The sequence below is a fragment of the Chiloscyllium plagiosum genome, unplaced genomic scaffold (genome assembly GCF_037043375.1).
Source record: "Chiloscyllium plagiosum isolate Xiang-an unplaced genomic scaffold, Cpla_swu_hap1 HiC_scaffold_9, whole genome shotgun sequence".
Lineage (NCBI taxonomy): Eukaryota > Metazoa > Chordata > Chondrichthyes > Orectolobiformes > Hemiscylliidae > Chiloscyllium > Chiloscyllium plagiosum.
The window spans coordinates 19,812,448-19,824,454 of record NW_028270147.1 but is presented as its reverse complement, the minus strand read 5'-3'; the positions used below and the strand labels follow the sequence as shown (position 1 = coordinate 19,824,454).

Below are 12,007 nucleotides of genomic sequence, written 5' to 3'. Positions count from 1 at the left end.
AAAAACTTTCCTATCCTTTCTAAAGTGTTGCATCTAAAATTGGATAATATCTCAGTTGAGGCCAAATTAGTTGTTTCATAAGGTTCAGCATAGCACAAGGTACCAGAAGAATGGGGACTTTCAAACATCACGCTATTGTTCAAACAAGGTTTTAAGGTTAAAACCCATAAATACAGACATCAGTTTAACTTTAGCAATGGGGAAGCTTCTTGGAACTATCATTTCCGATAGAAGTCATATGTAAAAGATGGTTTGCTTAATTAGAATCAGCATGGATTTCTAACAGAAATTGTGCTTAACTAACTTCCTGGAGTTTTTTGAAGAGGTAACAGAAATGTCAATGAGAGCAATATTTACAAGGATTGTAAAAAGGCATTTGATACCCGGCCACATCTGGGAAAAGTGCGACCTCTTCAAAAGGGACTGTCTTCACCCAAACAGTGATGGGGACCAATATTTTGTGGGTGGTTTTGCTAGCTCTATTGGGTGGACTTTAAACTAGCTTGGCAGGGGAATGGGAGTCAAAAAGCTTGGCACTGAAAAAGCACAGCAGGTCAAGCAGCACCCGAGGAGCAGGAGAATTGATGTTTCGGGCATAAGCCTGTTATTAGAATAGGAACCCAAGGAGAGGCTCTGAGTTAGCTAGAGTGGATGAGGGCATAAGGAAAAATATAATCAAGGTGGTAAATAAAAAGCAAGCAGCAGCTGAGCAGTGTAGCACTAAGGTGAGTGGAAACCAGGTACTGACAGAAAAAGTGAGAATGTTTGAAAACAAAGCTTCTTCTGGTGGGGATGCTAAGATTCAAAAAGCAATTATGTATACTAGCATGACTACTTTACCTGAATGCTCACAGCATTCAAAACAATTGGTTGATTGCAGCAGTGAAAGGGTTGGCTTTTGAGGAGTGATTGAGTACACTGGGACTATACTCATTGGAATTTAGAAGAATGGAGTGGGATCTTAGAGACACACATAACATTTTGAAGGAAATAAATAAGATAGATGCAGGGAGGTTATTCCCACTGGCAGGTGAAACTAGAACCAGGGGGCATATTCTCAAAATAAGAGGGGGTCGATTTAGAACTGAATTGAGGAGGAACTTCTCCACCCAAGGGATTCTGAAACTATGGACTTCCCTGCCCAATGAAATAGTTGAGGCTACCTCATTGAATATATTTAAAGCAAAAGTAGATAGATTTTTGAACAGTAAGGGGATTAAGGGTTATGGTGAGCAGATGGGTAAGTGGAGCTGAGTCCACAAAAAGATCAGCCATAATCTTATTAAATAGTATAGCAGGCTCAACAGATCACAGGACTTACTTCTCCTCTGGTTTCTTATATTCTAATGTTCACACAACAGACATGCAAGAAAACTTTACATCATGGAAGCAATGTGGATACAAAATTGAATGAGCAGTGGAACAGGAGGTAATGGTTAATAAATGTTTTTTTTAGGCTGAAGGAAGGTTTGTTGGGGAGTTCACAGGGTTGGTACTGGAATTCCAGAATTATGATCTAGTTTGAGTGAAGGAACGACGATATATTTCCAAGTCAGGATGGTGAGTGGTTTGGAAAGGAACTTGCAGATGGTGGTGTTCCCATGTATCTACTGCCTTTGACTTTCTGGATGGATATGGTCATGGGTTTGCAAGGTATTATGAATTTCTGCAGTGCAAGTTGTAGGTAATACACATTGCTGCTGCTGAACATCGGTGATGGATGGAGAGGATGCTTGTGGTGTGCTGCCAATCAAGTGATTTATTTTGTCCTGAATGGTGCCAATTTTTTAAAAACATTGTTGGAGCTACACTCAGCAATAATCTGCTCAGTGATGCTCAGTTTGCGTTCTGCCAGGGCCAGTCAGCTCCTAACCTCATTACTGCCTTGGTTCAACCATGGACAAAAGAGCTGAATTCCAGAGGTGAGGTGAAATTGACAGCCCTTGACATCAAGGTTGCATTCAACTGAGTGTGGCATCAAGAATCCCAAGCAAACTTGGAATCAATAGAGATTGGGGCTAAATCTCTATTGGTTGCAATCTACCTAGCGCATAGGAAGATGGTTGAGGTTGTTGGAGGTCAGTCACCACAGTTCCAGAATGTCTCTGCAGGGGTTCATTAAGGTCATGTCCTAACCATCTTCAGCTACTCCATCAATGATCTTTCCTCCATCATAAAGTCTGAAATGGAGATGTTTGCCAATGACAGCACCATTTGCAACTCCACAGATACTGAAGTTGTCCGTGATCAATTGTAACAAGATATGGACAATATCAAGGCTTGGGCTGACAAGTGGCAAATAACATTTGTACCATATGTACCAAACAATGACCATTTCCAATCAGAGACAATGTAATCACTACCCCTTGAAATTCAATGGTGTTACCATCACTGGACATTGAAATTCCCCACCCAGAGAATTCCCACCCACATTTGCACTCTTGCAATCATCAGTGCTTCCTCCAAGTATCATTCAACATGGAGGAGTACTGATTCATTAGCCGAGGGTGAAAGATACATGGTAATCAGCAGGTGGTTTGCTTGCCAATATTTAACACTGAAGCCATGAGACTTCATTGAGTCCAGAGTCAATGCTGAGGACTTCCCGGGCAACTTCCTCCTGACTGTATAACACTGTGCTGCCACCTCTGCTGGGTCTGTCCTGCAGTGAGACAGGTCATATCCAGGGATGTGATGGCCGTGTCTGGGTCATTTCATTGTCTGCCAGACATGATTCTGTGAGTATGACTATATCAGGCTGTTGCTTGACTAGTCCATGAGACAGGGAGAAAGTGAGGACTGCAGATGCTAAAGATCAGAGTCGAAAAGTGTGGCGCTAGGAAAAGCACAGCAGGTCAGACAGCATCCAAGGAGCAGGAGAGTTGACCTTTCAGGCATAAGCCCTTGATGAAGATGCTCCTGCTCCTTGGATGCAGCCTGACCTGCCGTGCTTTTCCAGAGCCACGCTTTTTGACTAGTCTATGAGACAGCTCTCGCAATTTTGGCACTATCTCCCAGATGTTAGCAAGGGGAACCTTCAGGGTCGACAGGACTGTTTCTTACATTGTCTTTTCTAGTGCCTAAGTTGCTGCCAGCTGATTGTCCAGTTCCATGTCTTTGTTGAGACTTCATAAGCAATTGATACAACTGAGTGACCTGCGAGGCCATTTCAGAGGCCAATTAAGAATCAACCACTTTGCTGCGGCTCTGGAGGCACATTTAGGTAGATTTCCCTCCCTGAAGGACATTATAGAGTATTACAGCATGGGAAGAGATCATTTACTCCAACTTGTCGATGCTGACTATGTTTCCCAAACTAAACTAGTCCCTTTTACCTGCATTTATTCCATATCCCTTTAAACCTGTTCTAATCATGTACCTACCCAAACATCTTTTAAAGGTTTTAATTCTATCTGCATCTACCACTTTCTCAGTGATTCATTCCAAGTGCAAACCACTGTGTGAAAACGTTGCTACTCAGTCTCTTTTAAATCTTTCCCCCACTCACCTTAAAATTATGCCCTCTTGTTTTGAACTCTCCAACCCTCATGAAAAGACCTTTGCTATTCACCTTATCTACGTCCTTCATGATGTTATAAACTTCTGTAAGGCACCCTTCAATTTCTTACACTCCAGTGAACAAAAGTCCCAGCTTATCCAGTCTCTTCCTCAAACCCTCCAGTCCCGGTAATACTCTTGTAAATCTTTTCTGCACCCTGTCCAGTTTAATAATATGCTTCCTATAGCAAGGCAACCAGAACTGTACACAAGACTCCACAAGTGGCCTCACTGATGTCCTGTACAGCTGCAACATGACGTCCCAACTCCTATATTCAAAGCACTGATCAATATAGGCAAGCATACCAAATGCCCTCTTCACCACTCTGTCTACCTGTAATTCCATTTTCAAGGAATTATGTACCTGCACCCCGAGATCTCTCTGTTCTACAACACTTCCCAGGGCCCTACCATTAGCTGTGTAAGTCCTGTCCTTGTTTGTCTTCCCAAAATGCAACACATCGCATTTATCTAAATTAAACTCCACTGCCACTCCTCAGCCCAACTGATCAAGATCCCTTTGTATTTTTAAATAACCTTCCTCACTGTCTACTATACCACCAATTTTGGTGTCATCCACAAACTTACTAACCATGCTTCCTATATTCTCATCCAAATTGTTTAGATAAATGACAAACAATAGTGGACTCAGCGCTGATCCTTGCAGAACACTGCTGGTCACAGACCTCCAGTATGAAAAACAACCGTCCACTACCACCCTCTGTCTCCTACTGCCAAACCAATTTTGTATCCACTTGACAAGCTCTACTGTGCAGAATCTTGTCAAAGATCTCACTAAAGTCTGTGTAGACAATGTCTACTGCTCGGCCCTCATCTATCTTCTTGGTCATATCCACAAAAAAAGTCAATCAAATTTGAGAGACACGATTTCCCATGCACAAAGCCATGCTGATGATCCCTAATTGATCCTTGTCTTTCCAAATTCATATAGATCCTGTCTCTCAGAATCCCCACCAACAACTTACCCACCACTGACATCAGACTCACCGGTCTATAGTCCCTAGGACTCTCCTTGCTCCTTTCTCCTTCTTTCCTAAATAAAGGTACATTCACCACCTTCTAGTCTTCCAGCAAGCAACCCATGGCTCTAGATGATATACATATCTCTGCTAGGGACCCTGCAATTGCTTCCCCAGCATCCCACAATGTCCAACAATACACTTGATTAGATCCTGAAGATTTATCTATCTTTATGCTTTTTTAAGAGCTTTGGCACCTCCTCTTCTGTTTTGCAGACAGTTTAAAATACATCAATATTTATTTCCCCAAGTTCTCTTTCTCTATGTCTTTCTCCAGTTTTTTTTTTGTAACTCTCCCATGTCTTATGGTTCCATACGTAGAAAACCTCATTGAAATCTAAGGGGCTCTATTCTCTCTATAGTTGCTCTGCTGCCCTTAATATACTTGTTGAATCCCTTTGGATTATCCTTAACCTTATCTGCACAGACTATCTCATATACCTCATGAGGGCGGCACGGTGGCACAGTGGTTAGCACTGTTGCCTCACAGCGCCAGAGACCCGGGTTCAATTCCCGACTCAGGCGACTGACTGTGTGGAGTTTGCACATTCTCCCCGTGTCTGCGTGGGTTTCCTCCGGGTGCTCCGGTTTCCTTCCACAGTCCAAAGATGTGCAGGTCAGGTGAATTGGCCATGCTAAATTGCCCGTAGTGTTAGGTAAGGGGTAAATGTAGGAGTATAGGTGGTTTGCGCTTTGGCGGGGCAGTGTGGACTTGTTGGGCCGAAGGGCCTGTTTCCACACTGTAAAGTAATCTAATACCCTTTATATCCCATGATTTTTCTCTTAAGAATGCTCCTACTTCCCTTTATACTCTTCAAGAGATTCACTTGTTCCCAGTTGTCTACACCTAACATATGCCTCCTTCTTTTTCTTGATCAGAGTTTCAATATTTCCATTCATCCATTGTTCTCCTCTCCTACCAGCCTTATCTTTCACTCAAAAAGGAATATACTGCCTCTGATCTCTCAATACCTCACTTATGAAAGTCTCCCACTTGCCTGTTGTCATTAGTGTGCTTGATGGATTTTTCTAGATTAGAGTGGTGCTGGAAAAGCACAGCAGGTCAGGCAGCATCCAAGGAGTAAGAAAATCGACGTTTCGGGCAAAAGCCCTTCATCAGGACTGAAGCGTTCAGTCCTTTACACCTTCAGTCCTGATGAAGGGCTTTTGCCCGAAATGTCAATTTTCCTGCTCCTCGGATGTTGCCTGACCTACTGTGCTTTTCCAGCACCACTCTAATCTCAACTTTGATTTCCAGCATCTGCAGTCCTCACTTTTACCTAGTTGGATTTTTCTGACAATCGACAATGGTTTCATGGTCAGAAGTAGATTCTTAATTCCAGACGTTTTTTGTTGAATTTAAATTTCACCACATTAGCTGATTTTCTGGATTAACAATCTAGCAAATATACCATGAAGCCATTGTCTCCCACCTGCATCCACAAGCATCCATTCCCTCCACCAGTGATGCTCAGTAGCAGTAGTGTGTACAGTACTATATATAAGATACACTGCAGAAATTCACCAATGATCCTTCGACAGCATTTTCTAAGTCCATGATCATTTCCATTTAGAAGGCCAAGGGCAATAGATACGTGGGAACACCAATACCTGCACATCCCAACAAGCCACTCACAATCCTGACTTGGGAATATATCACATTCTTCACTTTCACTGGGTTAAAATCATGGAATTCCCTTCCTAAGGGTATTGTCGGTGAACTGACAGCACATGGATTGCAGTTCAAGAAGGCAGCTCACCACCATCTTCTCAAGGGCAAGTCAGTACAGACAATAAATGCTGACCAGCCAGAAATGCCCACATCCCATGAATGAAAAATAAATGGCAATGGTCCTGGTACTTATCCGTGGGGAAACCCAATGTACTATCTTGCTCTAGTCTGAAAAACAGCTATTTACCACCACTTACCATTTCCCTTCACTCAGCCAACATCATCAATCCTGTTCTCTCATCAGAAAATGAAATCAAACTTTAAAAAGTGAAAAATCTATGATTACATTCTGGAAAGTGGATTTTAAAAGGCTTGCTCAGTCAGCCAAAGTATCAAGTTCTTAAGATCTGCATCCTGTATTCACTCTTTTGATGTTGGATACACACTGCACATAATTTTGGTTATGGAATAGCTTAAGTCATTCTGCATGCCCATCTAAAATAGACAATAACTCTCAAAAACTTTTTCCAGAGCCATTTCCAAAACAGATTTGATAATATTGTAATTATAGTTGAGAAGTAATTGATATGATATAAAAGCTGTGGACATTTGTCTAAGGCTTGCAAAAATGAAACGAATGAATCTTAAAGGAATTTCTGGATATTATTTCAAAAAGCAAAGTTTACTTATTGACACATGGTGCTTGGGAGGTAGGGCCTTCCTCACAACTCTGCTTTAACACTGCAGGCTGCCACCAGATACTGCTTGTCCCACCTTCTAATAATTCCTAACCCCACCAGGGTCTTCTGCTGCCTTTGCACTGCGCTGCTTCACCTGCTTTAATTGATGCATTGTCTCCTCGGGAAGAAATGCCATCTGTAGAACATTGATCATATCCTTATAATGCAGGAGTACTGCTGCTGTATGGTTATGTTTAACATCAGTTTTGGTAAAGCAGATTGTATACCTGCTAGGTTCAAACCTGACACTGGGAGGAACGAATTTCTCGGCTCTAGTGAAACAAAATGTAGTACATTGTGACAATTGCAGGGTCAGTGTCAGTGAAAGATTACTAATTGAGTTGAATGGTGGAGCAGAGTTGTTGAACTGAATTGGCCTACTCTGTTCCCACATCTTATGATTTTGTAGCACTTTTGTCAAGATGTCACTTTCACCAGATCACAAGACACTTACTTTTTTTTTCCCATTTCCCCTTTCAACACTATGTTGCATAATTTTGCATTTGAAATCTTAGAAATAAAGTTCAAAAACTTGACTACTTTCTAAACGGTGAGAAAATTCGTGAAGCCAAAGTACAGAGGGATCTGGGAGTGCTAGTTGAGGATTCTCTAAGGGTAAACATGCAGGTTGAGTCCGTGATTAAGAAAACGAATGCAATGTTGTCAATTATCTCAAGAGGGTTGGAATATAAAAGCACTGTTGTGCTACTGAGACTTTATAAAGCTCTGGTTAGGCCCCATTTGGAGTACAGTGTCCAGTTTTGGTCCCCACACCTCAGGAAGGACATACTGGCATTGGACCGTGTCCAGCGGAGATTCACGCGGATGATCCCTGGAATGGTAGGTCTAACATATGAGGAACGGCTGAGGATCCTGGGATTGTATTCATTGGAGTTTAGAAGATTAAGGGGAGATCTAATAGAAACTTACAAGATAATACATGGCTTGGAGAGGGTGGACGCTAGGAAATTGTTTCCGTTAGGCAAGGAAACTAGGACCCGTGGACACAGCCTTAGAATTAGAGGGGGTAAATTCAGAATAGAAATGCGGAGACATTTTTTCAGCCAGAGAGTGGTGGGCCTGTGGAATTCATTGCCACAGAGTGCAGTGGAGGCTGGGACGCTAAATGTCTTCAAGGCAGAAATTGATAAATTCTTGATGTCACAAGGAATTAAGGGCTACGGGGAGAATGCGGGTAAGTGGAGTTGAAATGCCCATCAGCCATGATTAAATGGCGGAGTGGACTCGATGGGCCGAATGGCCTTACTTCCTCTCCTATGTCTTATGGTCTTATGGACAAAAACTGTACTGTTTGGTGGTTTTTTTGACCATTGCATATGCAACGGGATGAAGGGTCTTTTTCTGTGCAGTAGATCTCTATGACTTTAAAACACCATTTAATAAAGTAGTCAGAAACTGAGTACAATGAATTCCATATTGCATAAAATATGAAACCTAACCTCATTCTATATAAAACAGACTGCAATTGATTTTTTTTTTTGTCTTTCAAAGGTCAGCCATATATCAAAGCAGTGAACGAGACTCCAAACTTTCCAATATGTGTCAGATTAGTTTTTAGGAGTTTGTAATAAATACCAAATGGCATGTTCTCAAAACTTGTAAAATCTCAATTAAATTGTTTTTTCAAACTCCATCTGGATATTCCTCTGCAAGCCAGCATGGGTATCAGGAACGTTTTTATTCCAGATTTAACAACATTGCAAAAATCAACTGCTGCGATGATGGTCCACATTCACTTCACCTGCCAAGACCTTAACTTTCGATGAAAAATCATCCTTGCCTAATCAGAAAATAGTTCAACATAAGGTGGCCACCATTCTCTCTCCATGGATGCTGCCTGACCCACTGTGATCTCCAGCATTTGTTGGTTTCAATTCAGTTTGTTAAGTCTTGTTGGTCCTTTTGAGGAGCAATCTGGTTATTCCAACTCTTTTCTCATGTCCCTGCAATTATTTTCCTTTGAATACTTATCTAATTTCATTTTGAAGAATATCAGGCAGTGCATTATAAATGTATATTGTTTAGGATATTTTTTCCTCAAATCATCTGATTCTTCTGCTGTTCATCTTGGATTGTGCCCTCTAGTTATTAAGCTGTCAGCCATTGGAAATAATTTCTCTCAATAACTCTAATTTAATCCTTCATGATGTTAAACACCACTATCATGTCTCTTTCAAGCAAAGAAAGCTAAGAGAACAACTTCAGCTTCTCCACCCGACTTATGTAACTAATTTGTCATCTTTCAAACAATCTACCATCTATCCAAATGACTTGGTGAGGAAAATAAATGTGCTCTGGCCAAGATTGCAGATGACTCAAAAATAGGTGGGGAGGACAAGTGGTGAGGATGACACAAAAGGCGTCATCCTCAAAAGACTGTCTTTTTATTATCCTCTATTTTTAATGGTGGACTAAAACGAGGTAATAGCTTTTAAAACCAATTATTGCTGAAGGATTGCTGCATGCTTTTAAAAGTAAATAACCTGTCAGTCATTGTAAATACTGTTCACACAGCTGCTGTTTGTGTAGTTGTATAGTTTGTGAAATAACTCCTCAGAGGTGTGCATCCCATCACCAAGTCACCCTCTATTTATATGTGGAGAGTCTTCAACACTGATCCCTCAAGCCAGCTCCCAGAAAGAACAGGATGTCTGACAGTCCTGTTCTTTTTGTCTTTCTTTTTATTTTCTTTTTCTTTTTCTTTCCTTTATTAACTCCCACTCTACCGCCTAACTGCGGTAGTGCTTATTTTTTCCCCAGCACCCATGTTGTGTGTGTGCAGGTGTGAGACACAGTGAGAGACACAAGGTGTACGAATCTTTATTCAATTTTCACCACCAGGAAGAAAGGAAACACCCGAGTGGCCAGTGACAAACACTGCCCTTCACAAAAGGCAGTGCTGTGTGATCAAAACAGTGAAGGGGAGGGCAGGGATTAAATCAAAATAGAGTTGGAGGGGGAAATAATGCACTCCACTCCCTGCGGCGCCCACCTCTCCCTGAACAACTCCAGGATGTTGATGGAAACCGTGTGCTCCTTCTCCAAGGACACCCGGGCTCTAACGTAACCGCGGAAGAGAGGCAGGAAGTCGGCCCTAACAACCCCCTCCACAGCCCGCTGCCTCGACCTGTTGATGGCCAGTTTGGCCAGGCCCAGGAGCAGACCCACGAGGAGGTCTTCAGACCTGCCCTCCCTCCTCCGTATCGGGTACCCGAAGATCAGGAGCGTGGGACTGAAGTGCAACCAAAAGCAGAGGAGGAGGTTTTTAAGAAAATAAAAAAGGGAGTGCAAACGCCCACACCCAATATACACATGGTCCACGGACTCCACAGCGCACAGAACAAGAAGTCCTGTTCTTATCTGTCAGCCAGGGCACCCTGATTGGACGAGATTAACAGCCAAATCAGGAAACTCATTTTCTATGAGGTCCATTTGGCTGATCTCATTACAATCATTACAGCTTGCAGACAAATTGTAGCTGAAAGGTTGTCTACAAATGGAGCTTTGGTTGGTAATGAGTACAAAAAATAAAGAAAATTACAGCACAGTAATAGGCCCTTCAGCCCTCCAAGTCTGCGCTAATCCAGATCCTCTATCTAAACCTGTCATCTATTTCCCAAGGATCTGTATTCCTCTGCTCCCTGCCCATTCTGTATCTGTCTAGATACATCTTAAATGACGCTATCATGCCCACTTCTACAACCTCTGCTGGCAACGTGTTCCAGGCATCCACCACCCTCTGCATAAAGAACTTTTCAGGCATATCTCCTTTCAACTTTTCCCCTCTCACCTTGAACTTGTGACCTGTAATAATTGAGTCCTCCACTCTGGGAAAAAGCTTCTTGATATCCACCTTCAGAAATGAGATAACAAGAATCCAGAGAAAGTATATTCCCGTCAGGGTGAAAGGGAAGGCTGGTAGGTATAGGGAATGCTGGATGACTTAAGAAATTGAGGGCTTGGTTCAGAAAAAGAAGGAAGCATATGTCAGGTATAGACAAGATAGATCGAGTGAATCCTTAGAAGAGTATAAAGGAAGTAGGAGTATACTTAAGAGGGAAATCAGGAGGGCAAAACGGGGACATGAGATAGCTTTGGCAAATAGAATTAAGGAGAATCCAAAGGGGTTTTAGAAATATATTAAGGACAAGAGGGTAACTAGGGAGAGAATAGGGCCCCTCGAAGATCAGCAAGGCGGCCTTTGTGTGGAGCCACAGAAAATGGGGGAGATACTAAATGAATATTTTGCATCAGTATTTACTGTGGAAAAGGATATGGAAGATATAGACTGCAGGGAAATAGATGGTGACATCTTGCAAAATGTCCAGATTACACAGGAGGAAGTGCTGGATGTCTTGAAATGGTTAAAAGTGGATAAATCCCCAGGACCTGATCAGGTGTACCCGAGAACTCTGTGGGAAGCTAGAGAAGTGATTGCTGGGCCTCCTGCTGAGTTATTTGTATCATCGATAGTCACAGGTGTGGTGCCGGAAGACTGGAGGTTGGCAAACGTGGTGCCACTGTTTAAGAAGGGCGGTAAATACAAGCCAGGGAACTATACACCGGTGAGCCTGACCTCAGTGGTGGGCAAGTTGTTGGAGGGAATCCTGAGGTACAGGATGTACAAGTATTTGGAAAGGCAAGGACTGATTTGGGATAGTCAACATGGCTTTGTGCGTGGGAAATCATGTCTCACAAACTTGATTGAGTTTTTTGAAGAAGTAACAAAGAAGATTGATGAGGGCAGAGCAGTAGATGTGATCTATATGGACTTCAGTAAGGCGTTTGACAAGGTTCCCCATGGGAGACTGATTAGCAAGGTTAGATCTCATGGAATACAGGGAGAACTAGCCATTTGGATAGAGAACTGGCTCAAAGGTAGAAGACAGAGGGTGGTGGTGGAGGGTTGTTTTTCAGACTGGAGGCCTGTGACCAGTGGAGTGTCACAAGGATCGGTGCTGGGTCCTCTACATTTT

General features: G+C 42.4%; 1 protein-coding gene across 1 annotated transcript in view; it reads right to left on the bottom strand.

Annotated features, from left to right (window-relative positions):
- The window catches only part of hfm1 (helicase for meiosis 1), a 247,480-nt gene that overhangs the window by 29,894 nt on the left and 205,579 nt on the right, over positions 1-12,007 (bottom strand). The window lies entirely within an intron of this gene.